The sequence below is a fragment of the Gossypium hirsutum genome, chromosome A13 (assembly GCF_007990345.1).
Source record: "Gossypium hirsutum isolate 1008001.06 chromosome A13, Gossypium_hirsutum_v2.1, whole genome shotgun sequence".
NCBI classification, from domain to species: Eukaryota; Viridiplantae; Streptophyta; class Magnoliopsida; order Malvales; family Malvaceae; genus Gossypium; species Gossypium hirsutum.
The window spans coordinates 58585469-58592149 of NC_053436.1; the positions used below are offsets into that span (position 1 = coordinate 58585469).

Below are 6681 nucleotides of genomic sequence, written 5' to 3' on the forward strand. Positions count from 1 at the left end.
AAAAATAGTAATTTTTCCTAAGATGTGAATTGAATTGAAATGAACATGAATTAATGTTAAATTCATTCATATAGATTTGGATAGATCAAATTCAGAGTTAGAATGAGGAAAGGAGAAAATGTCGGATTAGTAGATTTTATCTACATGAACATTTGTCGAGGTAAGTTCGTGTAACTAAATTGTGTATATTTATAAGGTTGAATTAAATGTTGTGTATGTGAATTATATAAATGTAAAATATAAGGAATTGGTTACATATCCGACAAAGCACAATAAATATTAAATCCCGTCTGAATAATGGGATTCGATGGATATAGGATTTCCTGATTAGTTGCAGTCCTGCATATGTTGCGGACACACCATATCTCTTACGAGCATTCTATTATAAGACCTCTCGAGCTTCCTGTTACATAGTTCCTTCGAGCATCCTGATCGGTACTGATTCAGCATGTGTTGCAACTACCGCAACTCTTTGTGAGCGTCACGATTTGATCGGTTGTGATCCAACATTTATTGCGAACACAAACGCAGCTCTTCGTGAGTGTCCTGATACAGGTTCTTATGAGCTTCCTGACATGGTTTGGTTGAACTTCCTGTTAAGCTATCCAGAGCTCCTATTACATGGCTTTTTGTGAGCATTCCTGATAGGCTCTTCGTGAGCTTCCTGATTAAAAGTTCTTTGTGAACTTCATGATTATGGCTCTTATAAGCTTCCTGTTATATAGTCCAGATAAGCTTCCTGATAGGCTTTTTGTGAGTTTCGTAATTAATGGATCTTTGTGAGTTTCCTATTATATGGCTCGAGAGAGTGCTTCCTGATTATGTACTCTAATGTTTATATGAGATAGTATGACTTAGAAACGAACTATTACCCGTATGTACATGAAGTACATGGAAATGATATTACCTGATATAAAGATGCATGAATTGGTTGTTACTGGAATGTGATACTTGCTTGATGACTTTTTTCATCCATGATTAAGGACTATTATATGTGATTACTTGGCTAACATGATGAGGATAAGTGTTTAGGGCTTGTGACCAAATTGGTTGATTGTGCCTTGCATGTTTATTTTCAACATAAATATATGGTAAGTTATTTACCATGTTATACGAACTTGCTAAGCATTTCATGTTTACTTTGTTTTATTTTTCCCGTGTCTTATTGTAATTCAAAAGATCGTTGGATTAGAAGCTAGGAGGAGATCACTCACATTAACCATCATCCCATCTTGGTATATATGATATATTAATTATGGTTATAATGGCATGTATAGGTTAATTAACCAATGTTGGCATGTAAATGTTTGAGTTATAACTAGCCATTGGAATGGCTTGTGATGAACATGTTTTGATATGTATAAATGAGGCTATAACATGTTTGGTGTTTGCTTAAATGGTTAAATGATAGAAATCATGTTGGCATATTGATGATTAATTCTAGCATATTTGGTAAAATATGCATATAGGTGAATTTGATAAGTTAAGTAAGTTTTATATGTTTGGTTACATGATGGTAAAGTGTTATTTGAGGTGCTTAAGAGCACATTGGTTGTATGTGATGTTATGTCATGCACGAGACTTGGTTTTGACTTGAATTAATTATTTTAAGAATGGCTTGTGAATATGTTAAAGTATTGGTGTAAGAGGAAGACAAATTGGGTGAGAAATGTGGCTTGGAAAATAACCTATTTTTGTCCCTACGGGGAGAGACACGGGCGTGTATCTCAGCTGTGTGTGATAGACGACCTAGCACATGGGCATGTGATTTGGTTCTGTGTCCCCTGCATTTTTAAAATGTCAAAACAAAATGCTCAGAATTGATCACACGGCCTGACACACGGGGGTGTGGCTTAGCCGTGTGTCCCCTGCACCTACACACGGTCCGGCACATAGGTGTGTTGCTTGACCGTGTGACCCAAATCAAAGAGTTACACGGCCTGAGACAGAGGCGGCTCATTGGCACCACTGCACCTAGGAAAAATTTTGAGATTTTGCGAAAAATTCTTTGAGTACTCGGTTTAGTCCTGAATCGTTTCTAATGGATGTTTTGGACCTCGAGGGTTCATATAAGGGACTTTATATTTGATTTTTGACCTGAATTCTATATAAAAGAAATATCTATTTACTTGATCTGTATATTTTGGTAATGCTTCATAACCCTATTTTAGCGACGGATATGAGTTTGGGGTGTTACAACCACAACTACTTACACACATTAACATGACGCATAAGGAGAGGAATCTGTGGGAATATGTACTACCAAAGCTGGATATGGTTCAAGGGAGTATAATGAGGCTAGCTATCACGGCCAATAATTTTGAGATTAAGCCATCCATGATCCAAAATAATTTGCATTTTCAAGGACCAATGACAAAAGATCCAAGTCAACATCCAAAATGGTTCCTTTAGCTTTTTGATACCTTCAAATACAATGGGGTCACTGATGATGCTATTCGTCTTCGGTTGTTCCCCTTTTTAATTAATTGATAACGCCTTTTCTTTGCTAGATCAACAGGCACTAGGATCAATCACGACATGGGACAAACTCGCAGGGAAATTCCAACAAAAGTTCTTCCCCATTAGTAAGGCAGTCCAGCTAAAGGGAAATTTTGATGTTCAAACAGTTAGAGGGGGATAGTTTTCATGAAGCATGGGAGCGTTTTAAAATGTTGATTTAGAAATGCTAACAACATTGATTGAATGGTTACGACTGTAAATTTTCTACAATGGTTGAATGTGCATTCAAAGTTAGGATTAGATAGAGCAACAATGGGAGCCCCAATGAACAGAATGTATGAGGATGCGTACGAATTAATAGAAAGGATTGCAATGAATTCCCGTTAGTGGCCAACTGAACGATATACATTTGACCAAAGACCATATACGATGAAGGTTGTCTAGAAGGATGACAAATATCAGGAATTAGTGGATAGAATCAACCGAATAGAAGCTGAGAAGGATGCACCGTCTATCTATGGAGGAGACAAACCACTCTTCCACTACACTAACAATCTTACCAAGGATGCAAACTACATCGAAAATAAAGGTGGAAATCCTTATTCCAATAAATATAATCCCGGATGGAGAGATCACCAAAATTTGAGATGAGGAGGAAACCAAGAATGAGGTAATAGCTCAAACCAAGTTTAAAACACTAACTAACAACCTCCTTATTATAGAAACCTCAGGAAAGGGCCAAACCGTATGACAATACTGTATGTGGTCAACATCTAGATAGAATCGAAGGGGAGAAGTAATCAATGAGAACAGATGTAAAGCAGATGCAGTCTGAGTGCACCAATTCAACAAGAACATTGGCTAAGCTTGAAGATTATATGAGTCAATTTGATGAGCATGATGAGGGAAATAAAAAGATAAATTAGCACAGGTATTCCTAGCAATACCGAAAATAATCCTCGTAGAGAAGGAAAGGAGCATGTGAAAGCAGTAGTGCTCCGATCAGGAAAAGAACTAAGTTGCCTGAAGAACCCAACTTAGGAGATGCATAAGGAGAATACTGATAATCTTCAGGAGGAACCCTTAGAAGTTGATAATGAAATTGAGCCAGAGGAAATAGTTGCACTAGCAGTTGATCTAAAGATAGAAACAATTAAAGATTCTGCCGTTGCAAAGATACCATTCCCTTCAAGGCTAGAAGAGAAATAAAAGTGGGATGAAAACGAATTTGTAAGTTTTTTAAACTTGTTTAAAACATTAAATGTCAACCTGCCTTTGATTGAAAAATTTCTTAAGTATGCCAAAATTTTAAAGGAAATCATGTCTAGGTGTAGGAATATTAAGGTAGGAGAACAAGTTAACATGTAATCGCGTGATTTCGTGATAGGTTTTAAATATTTATAATTACTCATTCTTGAACTAACTATTATCGCAATGTAGGCAAGTGTACCTATCGAACAGTAGTATAGTTTTAGCAAGACCGGATTGTCGAACCCAAAGGAACTAAAAGTACTAGTAATGACTGTCTTTTTATTATCTAGCCTAAGAATAAAGAGGTTTTTGTTTTAACTAACTAATTATCTAAACTAAGAACGCACAGAGAATGGAATTGGGGAATTGTTTTTGGAAAAATCAATTGAATGAAGATAATATCTAAGGAAAAATCCACCTAGACTGTACTTGTTATTCTGGCTCCGAATCGGACGATTTATTCATTTAACTTGTTCCGTAGAGATCCCTAAGTTATGTTATTATCCCTATTCAAGACTAATAACGTCTAATCCCTAGATTGAATAATCGAGACTTTTCTCTAATTAACACTCTAGGGTTGCATTAACTCGATATATGGATCCCCTTATTAGGTTTCACCCTAATCCGTCAAAATCTTGTCACCCTAAGCAATCAACTCTGCTTAATTATGTCAAATGTACTCTTAGACAGGGTCTATTCCTCCTCTGAATAAGAGCTTATCTTGAATTGGTATCCTGGGATATCAAACAAGAATTAAGAACACATAATTAAGAACAAATCAAATATTTATCATACAATTCAGAAAATAATAACAAGATTCATCTTAGGTTTCATTCCCCTTAGGTATTTAGTGGATTTAGTTCATAACTAAATAAGAAGACATCTCAGAATAATAAAGAATACAAAACATAAAGAAAACCCAAAACTCCTGAAGGGGAATTGAGGAGAGATCTTCAATCTTGATGATGAATCTGACTTTTGAGATGAATCAATCGGCTTTCTTGGAGTAATTCATTACCCCCTACTCCGTCCTCCTCTTTTCTTTCTCCTCTAGGGTGTATTTATAGGCTTTGGAATACCTAAAAGCCCTGAAAATTAGCCTTTTTCGAGTTGGACTCAACTTGGGCTCGGTAGGGACACGCCCGTGTGACACACTCGTGTACGATTACTTCAGGCCGTGCTCGAGCCTGCCAAATTGTCACGGCCGTGTGGTCTGCCCGTGTGAGGAGGTCCAGGCCGTGTTGATTTCATACTTTCGTCCATTTTCTCTGTTTTTGCCCGTTTCTCGTTCCTTTCGCTCTCCTATGCTCTCATAAGTGTAAAACATGAAATTAAAGCATTAGGAGCATCGAATTCACCAATTATAATGGAAAATAATCCATAAAATGCTTTAAACATGGGGTAAAAATATGTATAAATTACGGTTTATCAAATACCCCCACACTTAAGCATTTGCTTATCCTCAAGCAAAATTCTCAACTCATAATCAAAATAAATTCTTCTCAACTTATAATTTCTATCGGTAATATCTCATAATAATCCATAGGTAATCATACATTTAGAATTCAACAAGAAGAACATAAAAGTTTCAAACATTCCAAGTTGAGTATTTAATCATGCAAATATAGGTGCCTCTCTTCATTTAAGTAATTACCTTTGATTCAAAATATCATAGAGTTCCACATCCTCACTACAGATTCATTCAAATCACTCGAGTGTTTAAGGATAATAAATGAAGCACTCAATAGTCAATAATGAAAGGTCATTACCATAGGCTTGCATGAAAATCAAATCTCCACCACTATAATTTAAGATGATACATCAATCAAAAAGGTCTTTAGAGGGTTGTAATGAGGTTTGGTTAGGGGGTGTGGTCACAAGCTACAAGAAAGGGTTAGAATCAAGATTGAATGGAAAAATTACCTAACTAGAGAAAGAGTTAATCATCACTTGCGTACAACAGAGCTTCTTCTCAGACTAAGGAATTTAACTTTTGAAGCTTACAAACAGAAGATAACTACTAATATGTATACATGTGCTTTTTTTTAAGAACACATTAAATTACAGAGTAGAATAAAACATAGCTAAGTAACTATTTCATTTCAAATCTCGATAAAAATGGGGCTTAAATTAATTTAGGGGATTTCAACAATAATGGGTTAAAGGTTAATATTAAGGGTAATACAAGAAATGGCTTGTTAGGCTCAAGGGGGTTTACTAGGGGTTAATCGTGGAGGTAAGCTTTTCATGGCATGAGTGGATTAATCCTAAGTGCCTTAATCATTTTGACATATCAAATCAAATGGTGTGTTCTCGACATGCATAATCAAGCAAGTTCTAGAATAACAGTTCAATACTGACGCACTCAAAGCAATAATAAAAGTAAGCATGAAAAGAATTAATAGATGCTCAAAAGGCTCAAAAATCTCACAAAAATTATGGCTTCTTGATGTTTAGCAACTTGTGAATTCCAACTAAAGTAATACCTAAACTTTGGGGAAACAACCTAAGATTTTAAATTCTTAAAAATCAACTCATCATGCTTGATTCTCTAATGTCTTAAAGTTTAAACAATAAAGGCATAATTTCCTATGTTTTAATTCAAGATATATCAATCAAAATCATAAATCAATTAAAATTTATGCTAAATATGATTTGAGAGCTTTTCAAGAGAACAAGGCAGTCATTCAGAGATTTTTCTGATAATGAAATAAATACCCTCCACACCTAAGATGTACATTGCCCTCAGTGTACAAAGATAGATATTAGAGTATAAAAATAAGATAGGGAGAGAAGTGAAACTTCCTACATGATGAATTCCTCGAACTGGAGTTCTGGAGAGTAATCAGTTTGAGGGTGGAGGAGGATACTCCAGTGGTTGTAGAGGTTCATTAGGCCATAAGTCCTGCACCAAAAGGATATTATCTCTAGTGGTAGCTATGGTTGTGGGTGAGCAGGACATGGCAGTCA

At 35.7% G+C, this 6681-nt stretch overlaps 1 non-coding gene across 1 annotated transcript; it reads right to left on the bottom strand.

Moving 5' to 3' along the window:
* Nucleotides 1–2592: 2592 nt before the first annotated feature.
* Nucleotides 2593–2701, bottom strand: LOC121212944 (small nucleolar RNA R71). The gene has a single exon (XR_005908315.1). It is a non-coding gene; the product is annotated as a small nucleolar RNA R71 (small nucleolar RNA).
* Between the last annotated feature and the right edge of the window lie 3980 nt (nucleotides 2702–6681).